The sequence below is a fragment of the Onychomys torridus genome, chromosome 5 (assembly GCF_903995425.1).
Source record: "Onychomys torridus chromosome 5, mOncTor1.1, whole genome shotgun sequence".
Classification (NCBI taxonomy): Eukaryota; Metazoa; Chordata; class Mammalia; order Rodentia; family Cricetidae; genus Onychomys; species Onychomys torridus.
Window position 1 is genome coordinate 94,914,893 of NC_050447.1, and position 19,332 is coordinate 94,934,224.

General features: G+C 38.7%; 1 pseudogene; it reads left to right on the forward strand.

The window, feature by feature from the left end:
* Positions 1-7,742: 7,742 nt before the first annotated feature.
* LOC118584624 lies at positions 7,743-18,023 on the forward strand (annotated as a pseudogene).
* Positions 18,024-19,332: the final 1,309 nt, after the last annotated feature.

Below are 19,332 nucleotides of genomic sequence, written 5' to 3' on the forward strand. Positions count from 1 at the left end.
CTCCACATCGCTTCCAGGCTCAGGCCTAGTCTCTGCTCTGTCTTCTAATGATGGTTTCACTGACACATTATCAAGGAAATCCACTTCGGAGCAATCTCTCCTGCTGGAAACAATGCTCACCCACCTTTGCTTCTGACTTCATTCCACAACCACTTCCTTCAGGAACACAAGTTGGCGTGTGTTTCCACCTTCACGGTCCCCTTTTCCCCACTGTCACAGATCACAGCAAGGACCTGCCACATCATCGGGTTCAAATCTCTGGATTTGGGGTGAGAAATGTGAGAATGATCATGTGTTCTACTTGTTATGTATTCTTTTCAATATGATTAAGTACTCTATTCTACTCTTAACCATGTATATGATTCTGGAAACTTTTAACTTCAAATACAAGGAACATTGGTTTATAATTATAAAAATGAAACCTCTTATAGTTTCCTTGTGTGATAATTGTGGGAATAAACATATTTAGACCTCAGCTTACATACAAATTCTCAATAAATAGTAATGATTCCAAAGTTGTCTCTGGGCTTGTTAGTTTATTATTTTAAATTCAGTTAGTTAGTTAGTTAGTTTAGTTAGTTTAGTTAGTTAGTTAGTTAGTTAGTTTAGTTAGTTAGTTATTTAGTTAGTTAGTTTAGTTACTTTATATGTTTGGGTGTATTGCCTGCATACCACATGTTTGCCTGGGCCCTACAGAAGCCAGAAGAGGGTATTGGATCCCCTGGAACTGGGGTTTCAGACAGTTGTGAGCCATGAGGATACTGGGAATCAAGCTCAGGTCCTCCAGAAGAGCAGCCAGTGCTCTTAACTGCTGTAATATCTCTCTAGCCCCGTGACTGTTGTTAGAACTATCCTAGACATATACAATGGTTTGTTCCCTACAACCTCATCTTGCCCACCACCATCTTTGCTCCTTCCCCCATTCCCATAATTGTTTATAAAACAATTAAGGGAGGGATGAAAAAGGTTGAAGAAATATGATCAACGTTTTTTCATACTGGACCAGAGAAAGAGCCAGAGCTGTTGAGAAACTAAGGGGAGCATCTGTTTCTCAATCATTTTGCTTAACTCTCTTTTGTATTCTGTGTAGAGTTGTCATTAAACACTTTTTAGTGGCAGAAAAAAAAAAAAAAGATTAACAGACCTTTGGTTGTGTATCCAAAATTACCCAAAAAATCATCTTTCTTAATGAATGAACACACATGTGACTCAAAAACTGCCTGCTGCAGACTACCCTGATCCCCCTAACTGGGTGTTAGACCATTTTCTCAGGCTTTGTGTAGAGGAAGGATTTCTGTCTGTCTGTCTCTCTCTCTCTGTTAGCCCTGGTATGCCCACTGAAGCTGTATCTTGATCCTTAATGTGCTGGCCCCGTGTAATGCTTTGCCTTCCACTACTTCTGTCCATATTCCTCCCAGCCTCTGCTACGATCCCCTCCTCTCTGCCACCGACTCATCCTCTCTGGTCCACCTCTGTCTTCACCTCTGCCTCTAGCCCTACTCTTCTTCAGTGGTACGGCCCTGTCTTACAACAAAAGTGCCAGTGATGACCTTTACCTCTGACCTCTTTAGAGAAGTCCCTACTTCACGATTATTCACACTAATTTATCTCTGTTTGATTATAAGCAGGCACCACTGGGAAGTGTCCTGGTCATCTCACTGGAGTGATCCTTTAATCTCCCTGCAAAAACTATTCCAAACCCTCAGTCTTCACCTTCAAGGGAGCCAACCTCCTGGAAATAGACCTGAGGAACTAAGTCCACTGTTATGGTGGCAGCTGATGAACCGTAACTGTGGTACCAGCCTCAAACTCTGCCACTTCCTCTTAGGTCAGTCACTTGGTGTGTTTGCTGACTAAGGCCACCATACAAAGCATCAAACAAAGAAATTTATTGTTTGACAAATATGAAATACATATCTAGAATCAGGGTTTCAGTGCAATTGTTTCCTCAAGATCAGAGATCAACTTATATCAGAACTCGCTTGGGTTCCTGGGAGTCTTGGTCACTTGTTGGCATAAAGATAGTATCGTCCTGGTCTTTGTATTGTCTCCCTCCACATGTGTTAGCTCCTGTGACCAAATAGCCCCAAGTAAGATATCAGCCATAATAGGTATCATGAATGAATGTCCACTGTATTGGCCTCAGCTTAACCTGACCATCAGCAAATACTTTATTTCAAAGGCACCAGAGGCAAGGACTCCAACATCCATTGGAAATACTCAATTCAGCCTTTAATGCTTAAGCACAATATATTATCATTGTATGAAGCATAAATACTTGAATAATTTAATATAATTTAATAATTTAAAACTTTTATAGGACAACAGTAATTTTTCAAACAAAAATAATAAATGGCTACAATACAGCAGGATAGAAGGATCAATATTTAAATACAATATTTATACACAAGACACAAATGGACAGCATGTGTGTCCTTTAAGACTTCTGTGTTTCTAAGCATCTTCTCTGTTGTTTCCCTGGGGACTCATTTAAAGTTGTTTCCTGGCCTCTTCAGTGGGCTTTGGCTTGTAGAATAGAATTTTATATAAGTTCTGTAACAAAGTTACCAGTTTCCACCATGATTTTTTTAACACAAGCACAGTAATATGATCAAAAGATATCTTGGATGATGTATATGATATAAAAAGCTTTAAATTTTTAAGTAGCAATGAATATTAAAACAACACAAGAGTGAACAAATCCCTTGCAGAATTTCTAGTGCATTTAAACCTAAGGCTGACCCCCAACTTCTGGCCAATGACAGGGCGTGCTAGAACTGGCCCGCTGAGGGGCGTTGGTGCAAATGGCATAAAATCAAGCTGGTCCTGTTTGAAACTGAGTGGTTCTTAAGTGGTTTTTAATTTGGAAGGTCTACATTTTATTCTTCAAATTTGGCCAACCAATTAAGAGTTTGTCAATATTTTTTCTGTTATATTATTTTCAATTACCCAGGCCAACTCTGCACTAAGGGTCACTGGGCTATGTAACAAGCACTTCTTCTATATAAATAACCATAAAGTGAAACTATGCAAAGGGAACAAGCTGGAGCAGATGAGAGATGCATGTGCAGCTGCTGAGGTCAGCCTGGCATGGATTAAGGTATAAATAGGTCACAGTCATTTCTCAGCTCCTTGGCCTTCATATTATTCACTGGCCTTGCCCAGACCTCAAAGCTACCAGCGCAGGAAATATGACCTTTATCATGTGTTCTCTTGGCCTCTCTGGCCCCAGCCCCCAGAATAGACTTGTCATTCCTGTGCATATCCTAAGAAATCAAAATTATCTGAAAGCAACACAAAGCACTGAAATACCTAGCAGTGCAGTGTCCTGGTGATCAGGGACAGAGAGCCCTTAGCTTTGGCCTTTAGTTCTAGTTGTTCTATCCAGCAGTTATACACCCTGAAAATACTCATTTGCTCCAGGAACACCTTTTCCTCATAGCAAATGGTTTTATACATTTTTTTAAAAAATTTAACTAAGTTAGTAGAATGCCAAAGGGAATACACGAAATGTTTGACTAATCTTTTTATAGAGATAATCTGGGTCATGTCATGAGGATCTCAAGTCATGAGCCCCTTAGAACTTGGCTTTTTGAGTTTCCAAATAGTTCTAGGTCTAATGCATAGAGAACCTCGAGCAGCTCAGCCAGGCAGCATTTGTCTCAGCTCTAATGGCCTCCCTCACTCACAGTACTGCCTTGTTCTTGTATACACCTTCACTGTAGCCCCAGCAGGCAAAAAGAGGTAATGAATGCCAACAGTGCTGTGCTGATCTTTATCTTTTTTTGTTTGTTTGTATGGGTTTTTTTGTTGTTGTTGTTTTTTCGAGACAGGGTTTCTCTGTGTAGCTTTGCGCCTTCTCTGGAACTCACTTGGTAGCCCAGGCTGGCCTCAAACTCACAGAGATCCACCTGCCTCTGCCTCCCAAGTGCTGGGATTACAGGCATGCACCACCACCTCCCAGCTGCTGATCTTTATCTTGACTGCCACCAGATACAGAGGAGATCAGCATGACCTCCTAGACAGAAGCACCTGGGCGGATGTGCTGTCCATGTTTTCTAAACCAGATCACATCACTTGTGTCAGCCAAGATTTGTAAATTTTGAAAGTAAAATAATCTGAAAAAAAAAAAAAAACCATGAATAGCAAATCACAGTTTGTTAAATCTCAAATCAATTGTCTTATTTAAAAGAATGAAAATGGGGGTGAGGGTGAGGGGATGGATCAGAGGTTAAAAGCACTGGCTGCTCTTCCAGAGGTCCTGAGTTCAATTCCCACTAACCACATGGTGGCTCACAACCATCTGTAATGAGATCTGGTGCCCTCTTCTGGCTTGCAGGGATACATGTAGGTAGAACACTGTATACATTTAAAAAAAAAAAGACTTAGGTGGGTGTGTGCATTGGTACAACTAAAAGACAAAAAGAAGAAGGAGGAGGAGGAGGAGGAGGAGGAGGAGGAGGAGGAGGAGGAGGAGAAGAAGAAGAAGAAGAAGAAGAAGAAGAAGAAGAAGAAGAAGAAGAAGAAGAAGAAGAAGAAGAACCAAAATGACATTAGCTTCATCTACATACTTGTTCCAATTAGTGAGGACAGGGCAGGAATCCCCTCTTCCACAGTCCACTGTGCTCTACTATTTCCAAAACTGAGTGCCATTTCTCCTCTGCATAAAGAAGACATTTCTTTCCAACCTCATGGGAAAAAAGAAACAAGGAGACTTCTCCTTCTGGTCTTTGGAACATCGATGTAAAAACACATCCCACACATTGAATGAGGCTTGTTCTATCAATCGTATCTTCCAGAATGATAATTCACATAAAGGTTTGGTTCTGTATGTTCCTTATTTATGCTCAATACCTGTATGGGTTTGCTTCTGTTTGGTTGTTTCTATTCTCATGAGGGCATTGGACAGTCAACTTCTGCCTGCCCTCACAGCACTGGAGGCAACTCCTGCCCAAAAAAATAAAAAAATAAACAAAAATGACAGAAAACAAGAAAACTTGCAACATCTGTGAGCTGGCTCTCCTTAGATGTGATTTAAATCTTGAAGACAGAAAGCTGAAGTCAGAAAAATGAGCTTCGGTGAGGCTGAATGTCTTCCTAAGAAATCAAAAGTTCTTGTAGTCATGAGGTTCATGTTAGCTATTCATTTTCTGTAAAACACTGCTCAAAAGGCAGTTGATAAAGAGATCAGGTCACATGGAGATTGCAGAGCCCTTTAGCAGTATCTTCTGTGGTCAAGAAAAGGCTTGTAGGAGTTGTAATCATGTCTAATGCCTACTAATCTTCAGGAGAAGCCGTTTACCACACCCAAAGCCCACTTGTCCCCTGCTGGTTTGCTCACCTGCTGGTCTTCATAAAGGAGAAAATGCAAATGCTCCTGGACACTGACATTTGTTTGGATCCAACAGGTCCTCAGACAGCAATCTCCTGACCTGTAGTCACAAGGGTATCTAGACACCCTCTGGGGTCCTGATCTCCTTACTCCCCACTTCTCAAGCCCAGTCTGAACTTTAGAGAAACCAGGGCTCTTCTTACTACTGTCTTTATTTTGAATAGATATGTGGTGTGGTTTTTTTTTTTTTTGGGGGGGGGTTGTTTTGTTTTGTTTTGTTTCAAAATAGTAGGGCTGGAGAGATGGCTCAGCCATTAAAGGATAGGCTTACAACCAAAATAATCAAAACCTGTAGTGCTAATTCTCAAGGTGAACTTGGGCTACTGAAGAGTAGCTGTAAACTCTGTGACTTGCAAGCTTGAGTGACAAGCTGTTTACAGTCATTAGATGACTCTAGAGACTTGATGGCCTCTCTGTGGATTTCTTAATGTTTTCTTTAATATTTAACAATAGGATTCTTGAATACTTAAAATAGAATCTTCTTGAATTGTTTAAAAATAGAATGTTTTTAGAGGACATCATTAGGAATAATTTAATTGTTTTGTATGTCTTAATATATGTACAGTGAAGCCTCTATATTTCTGGGTTCTATATCTATGAATTCAACAAACTTCTACTTAAAAATAATTGTTTATGTATTGAACATGTAGACTCCCCCCCCCCATTCCCTAAAGTTTGAAGTGTATGGACTATTTAGAGATACATGCATTGTATTATATATTATAGGTAATCTGGGATAGGTACAGGCTATATTATACCATTTTATAGAAGGAACCTCAGCATCCTTGGATTTTGGTATCTTTGGTTAAGGTAAGGTAGAGTCCTAGTACAAAGACTCCACAGAAACTGGACAACTCTGAAGGTAGGTGCACAGGCACAACTAATAGCAAAATATTAGGTTCTGCCAAATAGAATTGAAAATACATGGCCCTACAATGCAGAAGGACCATTCCTAAGAACATGTCCCAAACATAGCTACACAACACAATAACTTGAAGTGTTATTAGAAATCCCAATACCCAGACTGCACCAACACTAGTTAAATGAGGATATCTTGCTATAAGACCCAGTCATCAATGTTTTTTTTTTTTAATGTATTCAGATAAATCTAATGGACATCCAAGCTTTCACACCAGTGACATGCGCTGCCCTGGCCCGGCCTTTGGCCTCTTCATGGGTACCAAAGTGAGTGGGTCCAGAATTAATGGAACACTAAACACATATGAAGAATACAGAGTGAATCCTGAACGTATTTTTGTCCACAGCAGTGTGCACAGGAAAGAGGCTCTTATCACCTGGATGTCACCTTTTTTTGTCACATAAATAAAGAATTTCTCCAGTAGCACTTTGACCAAAGACACAGTCATAACCTGCTTCCCAAATACCAGCTGGGTAGTACTGCTCAAAGTAGGTGATCTGAATGGCTTCCTAGGCTGAGAGCCAGGGGATGAAGAATCAGGCAGGCTTCCTGGAAGGGTGGCTTTAGTTAGATGTCTAAGCCGGATACCTCTAGTAGTTCATGGCTACCCATTTTGAACAGGATGACTGCTGTAGCTGTGTGAATCTACTTAGCATGTAGATTTCTCATGCTTTCTCATGATCTTTAAACATTTGATTAACATTTTTATAGGACATTTTCAACCTAAATGTTTTAACAGAAGAGAAGAAAGAGATGTTCAAATTTTTTTAAGTATAATCTTTAATTATTAAGTAGCTTTAAATTGTAGAGTAATTTTTTTTTAGTTAACATAAAAGTAGGGGGTTTTGTTATGGAATCTTTATGCCTACTTCTATGATTTTAATCGTTGCTGTCATTTTTATTTTATTTTATTTTATTTTATTTTATTTTATTTTATTTTATTTTATTGCTTCCACCAGGCTCTTCCTTATGACCTCTCCCCAAGCTTTAGATTTGACTAAAGACATGACTCAGTAGGTTAAAAGGGTTTGCTGGTAAGTTTCGTGACATGAGTTCAATCGATGCCCAAGACTACATGGTAGAAAGAGAGAACTGAGTCCAGCAGGTTTTTCTCTGATATCCACATGCATATCATAGCAAAGACAGACAGACAGACAGACAGACAGACAAACAGACACAGACACACACACACACACACACACACACACACACACACACACACACAATTAATTTAAAAAAAACTATACATATCTTAGAAGCAGTGGTTTTTTTTTTAACAGTGACAACCTGCAAGAGCATGGTTCTCCAACACTAACATGGCCTCAGGTGGCAGCCCAGCCTTCAATGGTAACATGAGCTGTAGACATCAACACAGACCCCAGCTACAGTAGGGCCGTGGACCCAGACATGGCCCTTGACAACAGATCGAGCATGGACATCACATGGCCCCAGATGGCAGCCCAGGCCACTCACATCACCCTGTTCCTCACCAGCATCCCAACTTCAGTTCTGCGTCTCTCCACAGTATATGAATCATTCTGTGTCTTTTTCTCTCCCATCTCTCTACCACATATTTGCTCATCATAGTCGTGTCTGCCCGCCTGGGCTACATGGTGCCGGGTGGCCCTGTGGGTGGTTTCCTAGATGTGCTATTTTTACCCAAAAAAAAAAAAAAAAAAAAAATGAACTCATCTTTTCATTCAGCCATCCTTCAACCCCAGTGGCTTTACACTTGCTGTTTGGCTCTACCCGATGCAAATCTGAATTTTTCTGCCTCAAATAGTCTTTCTCCAGAGTTATTGGGCTCTTCCTTCTATACAATTTCATTTCTGCTCAAATTCTACCTTATTTGTGATCCTTCCCAGACAAGTTGATATAAAATTGCAGTCAGTGTATCCATACATATATAATCACCCATACTAGGTACACATACCATGCACACATTCCTTTACCCACTCCCTGTCCTGACTGTCTGGAGAATGATTTATACTAGCCACACTTTGGATTTGAATCAGTGAGTTTATAAAGTATATATCAAGCAAAAGTAAAAGAACAAATTACAAGTAAGAGAAAAACAGCAGACAGGCAGCAAAACATCACATTGGGAGTTTGCAACATCCAACAGTGAAGACTAAAGTTGCCTGATAGAGTGAGCCAATAAATGTAACATAATTAAATCATAGCTTACAAAAACCAGCAGAAATTGACTAGGGAAGTTGAAGTGATCAGCTGGAGCACCCACATTGAGGTCTTTCTCTCCATGAGTGAGCTGCCAGCTTCCTGTTCCCACTCCATGCATTTTGTACCATGATAAACCACAACAATGTCTGTTAGAAATGGTTTGCCTTTCAACTGTTCTCAAGGACATGATGTTTTTAGTATTCTTAGATGCTTGCTGTTTTTCTGTCTCCACGTTACAGAGCCAGAGGGACTGCCTGACCTAGGACAGGGAGTTTTGAAGGAGATATGGCAGTGTACCACTGTGCTAAGCTCCCTCCCAAGCAGAGAGGAATCCCTTGTCCTGGGAAATAACATCCCTGCTAAAAGAAAAGTTGGGGGAAGGGAACAGGTGGTGAATATGCTAAAATTTTGTATTAAAAGCTGGTGAGGGGGAGAACAGAGTAAAATAAATGCAGGTTAAAGTGAATGTTTTAAAATTTTCTCAACCAGTAAAATTTGGTGTGAGAAGAAAGTAAAATGTAATAGTAACAAAGAAGAAATAAACCTCCCTCAATTTTGCACAGCCCTTAGTAGGTGGCATTAAACAGTATACTGCTGCACTGGAATTTAGTAGACCAAGATTAAGTCTTAAATACATGCCATTTGGTTGCCACAGTGTTCACTGAACTCCTGCTTTGTACCAGGAACTGTTCTAATCCCCAGGGAGACGGCTGTGAGCAAAGGAAATCATTATCTTCTTGAGTAGAGGGAATAGAGTTGAGGCAATTGTCAGAAGTGCCAGGAATCCAGTTCTATAAAGTCAAGAGATTGCAGCATGATTTAGATCGGCAAACAGTCATGTGTTTGTTGAAAGTGGACTCTGGGAGGAAAGAGACCTCCCTTTCTCCTTCCAAACTCCCTGGCCTGGGTCAACCCAAAGGGTTATGTATTTGAACTGCACTGGGAAACTACGGACCCACAGATCTGGATTCACGGTTTTGACCTGGGCCTGACAGCTGCTCTCATCATGGTTCCTACATGACTTGACATCACAGAGATGGAGAGAGTCAAGCCCGCCCAGCCACAGACGCAACGCAGACGACAGATGCTGTTAGTTGTTTTGTTTTTCGATCTGTTTTACTTTTGTTTCACTTTGTCTTTGTCATCTTAACTCTTGTGTAATATCTCTAAATTGTAGCTGGAGACCTTTTCTCCAGCTCCTGCCAAGCCTGGCAGTCCCGAAGGAAGCCCACTTACAAAATAAACACACAGACTCAGGCTTCTAGCTATCTAGTTCTTACATCTTAAATTAACCCATTTCTATACATCTATACCTTGCCATATGGCTTGTGGCTTACCAGTATCTTACTGTTGGTACTCATGGCAGCAGCTGGCAGCTCTCTCTGACCCAGCCTTCCACCTCCCAGAATTCTCTTCTCTCTTGTCCCGCCTACCCTATCCTTCCAGTCTGGCCACTGGCCAATCAGCACTTTATTTATTTTAACCAATCAGAGCAACACATTTGTCATACTTGAACATCCCACAGCACTAAATGGTCTAACTTTGGTTTTTATATTATTCAGTCAGGTTTTATGACCGTTTGTCAGGTTTCTACACCCATTCTTTGGTGTACTCTGTACTATTCAAATGTACAACCCATGCACTTCCCCTGGCATTCCTAACTATTATCACTCTCTCTCTCTTCCCCATACCCCCCTTTTTATTTCTTAACTATCATTTTCCATAACTTTAATAATAAAATCTTTTACCTTTTATAATATCCGAACTGTCGTGGCTTGAATAGGAATGACCCTCACAGGCTAATATACTTGAGTGTTTGGCCATTAGGGAGTGTTGCTACTTGAGGGGGATTGAGAGGTATGGCTTTGTTGGAGGAAGTCTGTCACTGAAGGTGGGACTTGAAATTTCAGAAGCCCAAACCAGGCGCAGTGGCTCTCTTTCTCTTCCTGCTGCCTGAGGATCTGGATGTAGAACTCTTAGTTCCTTTTCTGCAGCACAACAGTCTGTGGGCCACCATGCTCCCCACCATGCTGATAATGGACTGAACCTCTGAAACTGTAAGCAAGCCCCAATCAAATGTTTTCCTTTGTAAGAGCTGCCCTGGTCATAGTGTCTCTTCACAGCAATAGAGCATTGATTAAGACATCCTCCATCTATTTTTCCCTCCTTGTTTTTTTTTCCTTAATGAATATAGCAGTAATCACTATCTCTACTCAGCCTATTTTCCTGCCACTCCTAACCTAGTGACAAATACCTTAACATATACCATACTATCCTTGTTCCTTTATCTCCTATAGGAAGACTTTTTCAACTAAATAATGTGCTATTTGCATAGTAAGTCTACCTCATAGTTGTGGCTGCTTTTACACTTAATGTAGTGTAACTTTAATTTGCAGTGACAGTAGTTATTCATGCCTTGTGTCGAAGCATGAAGGCTAAAGGTGTTGCTACTAAACTATACCCCTAGTGCACAAGGAAGGAGCAATAGCTTAATCACACCACCTTCTAGTTCAACTTGCATATTACAAATACTTCACCTGAAAGAATATAGCTTATAGAAAAAACAATCCACCAAAAAGAAAATCCTGAGATGTACAAGTCCCAATGCAGAACTATAAGAAACATAAATAATTCAATATAAATTTATGACTTTAGTAGATGCCAATAAGAGTGAATAAAATTAAATCTTCATCAAAATATTCAAAATAATAAATATAAGAATATTTAATGAAAGGAAAAAGGTACAAATAAGCTAAAAGAGTAATACAAATAAAATGTTAATGAATAAGCAAGTTGATACAGGGCATTAAAGAGGAATTAATTAAAGATAAAAATATTGAAAAATAGAAAATTGAAATTTTAGAAATGAAAAGCTCATTTAAAAAACTCAGTCAAAGCCTTATAACTAAAATGGATCAAGTAGAAGATGGAATATAAAGGATGAAAGAACATTCAGATATTGACAAAGATAAAATAATTACACATGAACAGAATATATGATGTCTATTGGACACCATTAAAAGACCAAATTTCACTGAGAATATGGCTGTTAGTTGAATAGTTATCTAGCGTAGATGATACCTTTGGTTTGGCTCCCAATACCACATAAAATTATATATATGGTGTCACATATCTGTTATCCATGCACCTGGGAGGTAGAGGCTGAAAAATAAAAAACTCAAGGTCATCTCCTGCTACTTGATGAACTCAGGGCCACCAAAGGCTACATAAGACACAGTCTCAAAAAAATCAAATATATGAATCATGAGGATGTAAGAAAGAGAAGAACTTCAGGATAAAGTCATAAATAATATAATTAATAAAGTCAGGCAGAAATTTTCCCAAATGGAAGAAAGTAGGCTACCATCCACATTCAACAGAATTTGTAACACCAAACAGACAAATCTCCCCATTTATATTATAGTTACAACACTAAAGATAAAGAACAGGGAAAAATACTAATAGCAAGAAGTTGCATATAAAAGAAAAGCCTTTAAAATTACAGAAAACTACTTACCAGAAATCTAAAAACCAGGAGAGCATGGAACAATAGTATTCCAAAGTCTAAATCACAATAACTATCAACCCAAATGATTATATCCTGTAAAACTATCCATCATAATGAAAAGACAAAAAAAAATTTCATTAATAATATAAAGTAACTTATCACTGCTAAGTCAGCACTACAGAGCTTGTAGAAGGGATACTATATGTTAGAAAGAAATAAATATATCAATCAAGCTACAGAAAAGAAAAACCATGGTAAAACAGTGGATAAGCCAATTAGGAATAAGAAACTACAAAACATTTTTTAAAATCAGCAAAATGGCAGAAACCAATATATTTAAATAACTAGATGCCAGTGTTTTCAGTTCTCCAACAAAAAGACACAGACTATCAAACTGGGTTAAAAATAGAATGAATCTGTCTATGTGTTGCCTCAAAGAAATGTGCCTTGTCACCACAGACAAGCATCACTAGAGTAAACCAATGGGAAAACTGTAGTGGTATTGTGTTCCCCAAAATATTGTGCACACTAATAAACTTATCTGGGGTCAGAGAAGAGAACAGCCACAATATTAAAGATAGAGGATAGGCAGTGGTTGCACATGCCTTTAATCCTAGCATTCCAGAGGCAGAGATCTGCCTGGATCTCTGTGTGTTCAAGGATACAGCCAAACTTGGTGACTCATGCCTTTAATCCCAAGAAATGAGCCTTTAATCCCAGGGAGTGATGGCAAAAACAGAAAGATATATAAGGCATGAAGACCAGAAACTAGAAGCTTTTGGCTGGTTAAGTATTCAGGCTTTCGAGTAGCAGTTCAGCTGAGATTCATTCTGAATGAGGACTCAGAGGCTTCCATTCTGAGGAAACAGGACCAGCTGAGGAACTAGCAAAGTGAGGTAGCTGTGGCTTGTTCTGCTTCTCTGATCTTCCAGCATTCATCCCAATAACTGGCCTCAGGTTTGATTTTATTAATAAGAACTTTTAAGATTCCTGCTACAGAAAACACATTCCAAAAAAATGGAACCAGAAAGCAAGTAGCTGTCACTGTTCTATTATCTTACAAAATAAAGCTCAGATCCTCTTGTATAATATTATAGGGACCCGCCTTAATATTAATACTTCCCATAGGCTCAGAAGAGAAACTATGAATGGTGAGTACTATTTTTGGGAAATAGAATCTCAGCACACCCAGCTCTATAGTCCACTTGCTTTAATTCCTCTGGGATAACATCCTATATACACAACTTCAGTTCTGTTCTCGTGCCTAGCTCCTTTTTTGCCTGATTTCTCTCTATACTTAGCTATTGCTCCCTATAAGTTCTATCTTAATTTTCTTGCCTCATCTAGGTCCTTTTCATCTTCTTCTTACCCAGCTAGTACTTCCCCATCTGACTCTTCCTCATCTTCCATCTCATTCACAAGTACTCTCTGGTCAAAATCTTCCTTATCAAAAAAAAAAAAAAATCCTCTTTATCCCTCTCCATTCCCCATCTCTAAGTTCTCCTCATTCCTCCTAAGTCTCCCAGAAATCCAGTTATAAACCCAAGCAATAGCAATTCCCTGGTCAAGCAAGGTCACCAGGTTTGAATTCTACAGGGTCATAAAGGTAGGTAAGAATTTTCCTCAGGCAGTGACCACAGGCTTTCTTCTACAATCCAAACTGGGAATGGTAAAAGAGGAGATCAACTGAGTGCTAATGACCAGTTAGTAGATCAAAATGGGCATCTATGTGCTCAGTCTACATTCCTAGAAGTGGTTAGGTAAGAAGTTAGGGTGTGTGTTAGTAAGGTTGTATAAGAAAGGAGGGTCTTACCCTAAATTGCACAAGAAATAAAGCTATCCACCTGACCTAGGAGACAGGTGTAGTTTCGTTCGGCCTTGTATGTTTGATAGGCATTTTAGGTAAATACACTGTTAGGAGTTCTTTGGAAGCACGAAAGAAAATCATTTTAGCAATCAGCTTTGTGTGTGTGTGTGTGTGTGTGTGTGTGTGTGTGTGTGTGTGTGTGTTATACACACACACATACATATAAGCTAAAATATCACCAAGACTTCTTAAGCCATGGCTTGACCTTTGGAGAAGTCCTTGACTTTTCCAAGTAGTAGCTCTTGTGATAGTAGCTGAATTCCATTACGTTTTCCTGTGGCTTGCAGCAAGATGCAAGTAAATCAGAAGATATAAAGATTACTTTATATTGATTAAGGAAAAATAAACCATCAAAAGGGTATAACAATTCTAAACATGTATTCACCAAACATCAGCATACCTAATTTCATAAAACAAACACTAATGGATGTAAATACACACATTAACCACAATACAATAATTGTGAGTGACTTCAGTAACCCACTCTTACCAATAGACATCACCCAAACAAAACTACAAATAGAGAAACACTTTAGTTAAATGATATTCTAGATCAAATAGACCTAACAGATACCTATAGAACATTCCATCCAAATCCTGCAGAAAATTTTTCTCAAAATCATCCAAATCCTTCTCAAAACGGCATGGAACTTTTTCTAAAATAGATCATATAGTAGGATACAAATTCAATCTTAACAAAATACAAGAATTTTGAAATAATTTATTATATTCTCTCTGGTCACAGTGGAAAAGGCTAGAAATTAAAAGCAAAGGAAATGATAAATAATGTACAAACTTATAGAGACTGAACAACACACTGTTGAGTGATGAATGAGTCATTGAAGAAATCAGAGAAAAAGATAAATTCCTAAAATCAAATAAAAGTGAAAACATAATATTCTAAAAATCAGACAAAATGAAAGTAATCCTAAGAAGAATATTTATAACTACATGCCTACATTTTTGTTTTGTTTTGATTTTTGAGACAAGGTTTCTCTATGTAGCCCTGGCTGTCCTGAAACTTGTTCTGTAGATCAGGCTAGCCTTAAAGATCTGTCTGCCTCTGCCTCCTGAGTGCTGAGATTAAAGGTGTGTACAACCACAACTGGCCCTGATGACTACATTTTTATAAGAATCAAAAAGATTACAAATAAATACGTTAATGATGCAACTTCAGGCCTTGGAAAAATAAGACAAAACAAACTCAAAATCAGTAGACAGAAATAAATAATAAAGACCAGGATAGAAATTAAAGTAAAAAAAAAATACAAGAAATCAATGAAACAAAGAGTTGGTTCTTTGAAAATATAAGCAAGGTTGACAAATTATTAACTAAATTATTCAAAATAAACAGAGAGAATTAGTAAGATTGAAGATAAAACTGAGATATTATAAGATATTTCAATGAAATTCAAAATGCCATTTAAAAATACCTTAAAAACCTGTATTTCAATAGTTTGGAAAATCTAAAATAATGGAGTAATTTCTAGCCACAAACACTAAGAATGTATATACAACTTTCAGAGATGTATAACAAGCAATGATATTGAAGCAATAATTAAGAAAAAAAATCTTCCAATTTTAAAAATGTCTAAACTTAGATGGACTCACTGATAAATTCTACCAGACCTTTGAAGAAGAAATAACACCAGTGTTTCTCAATTTCATAAAATAAAAATGGAAGGAATGTTACCAAACTCTTGTTAAAGAACCAGTATTATCCTGACAAAGTTATTGACCAACATTGGACAAAGTCATCATCACAATAATAAAACAATAACAACAACTAGATTATAGGCCAATCTTCCCGGTGAATATAGATATTCTAAGGATGCAAGGTTGGCTAACCATACTCAAATCAATAAACAATGCACAGCACATAAATGGACTCAAAGACAAAAATCACATGATCAGTTCAATAGACACAGAAAATTTTTTTACAGTCTACAACCTTTTGTGATTGAAAAATCTCTGAGTAGAAAGAATATACCTTACTATAATAAAATCTATATGCAAAAACCTAGACTCCAGATTATCCTAAAAGAGGGAAATAAAGCTTTTCCACTAAGAGCAGGAACAAGACTAGAGGGTCTTCTGTTTCTCTATTATGTGAGTAGTGCTTGATGTCTTAGCTAGCACATTTAGACAACAGAAGGAAATAAAAATGATGCAAATCGAAAAGTCATACATTGAAGTGTCTTATCTCACAAACACAATGATCCTACATGTAAAAAAGTCCTAAAGATTTCACCAGAAAACTCTTAAACATATGCAGCAAACTAGCAGGACACAAATATCAACACACACACACACACACACACACACACACACACACACACACACACACTACAATATAATACACTTGCACACAAAAATATTTTAAGGAACATGGGACAAAATTAGCTAAGGACATCTATAACTCTGTCAGACTGGTTACCATGTACATCATTGCAAGTGTTACAAAACCACATAAGCACTTTATCCAGCACATGCCTCAAATTGTACTTTTGTGATATTTTTATGTACAAATGACTTTTTGCTACTTTTTCTAATCCCTCCTGTAATACAGTTTTCCCTGACTTACTACTGAGCATTGATTGGAGGACCAGGTGTTGTTGGTCTTAAGGCACCTTTAGGTTCTGTGACCTGGTTGGGATTATATCACTTAGATTGGGGATATAGCTTCTGCAGCTACACTCTGGGGATTAAGTCCTGACTCTACCAGTCTCAGTAAGTGAAACCACATAAATTGTTTTAACTGTTTGCCTCTGTTTCCTCATACCTAATATGGAAATATAATTAATCACACCTATAGCTTAGGATATATTTAAGAATCATATTAATATGTATCATTCTGAGAAACATGGCTAGCATATATTAAGGGTCCCATAAATTATATCTTATTATGAACAATTCATTATCTTAGGGCTGCTATGGTAATTATCTGAACCCAGTTAGAAGCCTCAAACCACCTTTGCTTCCTTATGAACCAATGTTTACAAGAGTAAATTTGCCACTGCTGAGTCTTAGCTTCTTTGCATGATCCTTAAGCAAAACAAAGTGCTTTTTCTCATTTACCATGAAAGCACTCAATGTAAATAAGCAAGATGTATTACTTTGCACATAGTTCACATTTAAATGTAAGACACAGGACAGACACTGCCAGCCTCCGCCATGGCAAGAAGGATGTAAGGGGGGGGGGGGGAATGGATGTCAGGAGGAGAACTTGCAGGAACCAATTGTCTGCTACCATGAAACCACCCCTACTACTAATCCCCCACCTGTGGAAGAGGAGAAAACAGAATCTAATCAGGAGGTTGCCAACCCAGAGCACTATATTAAACACCCTCTACAAAACAGTGGGCACCCTGGTTTTTTAAAAATGATAAAAGCAAAACTTGGCAAGCAAACCTTCGACTGATCTCTAAGTTTGATAGTGTTGAAGACTTTTGGGCTCTATACAACCATGTCCAGTTGTCTAGTAATTTAATGCCTGGCTGTGACTACTCACTTTTTAAGGATGGTATTGAGCCGATGTGGGAAGATGAGAAAAACAAGCGGGAAGGAAGATGGCTAATTACATTGAACAAACAGCAGAGACCAGTGACCTCGATCGCTTTTGGCTAGAGACATGCTGTGCCTTATTGGAGAATCTTTTGATGACTACAGCGATGATGTATGTGGAGCTGTTGTTAATGTTAGAGCTAAAGGTAATAAGATAGCAATATGGACTACTGAATGTGAAAACAGAGACGCAGTCACACACATAGGGAGGGTATACAAGGAAAGGTTAGGACTTCCTCCAAAGATAGTGATTGGTTATCAGTCCCACGCATACACAGCTACGAAGAACGGCTCCACCACTAAAAAGAGGTTTGTTGTTTAAGAAGACACCTGAGTGTTCTCACAGGAGACTGCGTCACGCAATCGAGATTGGGAGCTGAACCAAAGCCTCATCCAAGCAGAGTGGACTGCACTGAAGTTTGATTCCATCTAAATGTTGCTAAGATATAAGAGAAGTCTCATTCGCCTTTGTCTTGTACCTCTGTTCATTTCTCCCCCGTCCCCCTGCCCCCAATTTTTGCTAATGTGTCCACTATCCCAATCAAAGAATTACAGTATACGTCACCCCAGAACCCGCAGATGTGTTCCTGGCCCACACGGTAACAGCTGGTTAGAATTACCATGATACACACATTTGACTTTTCACAGTATTCGAAAAAGAACGTGCATTTCTGTTACCTTAGCAGGAAAAGATCTGTTCCTGTTCCACTCCGTGCAGGAGCGTGTTTTGCTGGTGAGAGTCTGAGTACAGTTTTCTAGCAACCTCGTTTCCTTTCCCAGCATTCTCCTGGCTGTCCTCTTGCTGATGGCTGCTAGAGTTTAATTTATTTGCTTCCCTCCTTGATAACATTAGTGATTCTGATTTCAGTTTTTCATTTGTTTTGCTTTTGTTTTTTTCCTCATGTAACATTGGTGAAGGATCCAGGAATATGACAGAAAGGTGGAATAAACATTAAATTTGTGCATTCTTTGGTAATTTTTTGGTTTTTGTCTTTTTGTAACTACAAAGCTTTGCTACAAATTTATGCATTTCATTCAAATCAGTGATCTATGTCTGTGTGATCCCTAAACATAATTGTGGACTATAAAAATGTAACACCGTAAATACATTCCTAACTAGAATTAGTATGTCTGCTTTTGTATCTTTATGCTGTACTTTAACACTTTGTATTACTTAGGTTATTTTGCTTTGGTTACAAATGGCTCAAGTGGAAAAGCAGACCCATTCATATTAAGACAGTGTACAAAACTGTAAATAAAATGTGTACAGTGAATTGTCTTTTAGACAACAAAAAATAAAAATAAAAAAAAATAAATGTAAGACACAGATAACTTGTGTCACCCCTCAGGACCCAGGTGAAATGTTCATTCCAGTGATGCCTCTCCATTTCCCCTCATAGGCCCCATTACTGTGCTCCCACCATCCAGAAAGCACTGGGCCTACTGGGCCCATAGTTCATCTGCCTGTACATACATCCCCCAATTGGACTGTGTCTTCTTTGGGGATTGTGTTTTATTTATATCTAGACTCCAGCACCCTCAGTCTGGCATTAAGTAGAGAGGTGAGTGGCTGGCTGGATAAATTTGTAGGTAGCTGGGTGGGTAGGAACCTAGGGGAGTTCCATAACTGTCTTGCTGTGGACAGATGAAACACCAGGAGACAGACATTTCCTGTGTCAATCCTGTGTTTGCACAGTAGTGTTGGGTGGTTTGAACAGCACATTGCTAGGTAAATAGTGCATAACCCCAATGCTTTGTGGATTTTTTTTTTTTTGAGCTGAGGATTGAACCCAGGGCCTTGTGCTTGCTAGGCAAGTGCTCTACCACTGAGCTAAATCCCCAACTCCCCCCTCCAAATGCTTTGTGAATAATGAACCCTTTTCTCATTGCTGCATATAGAG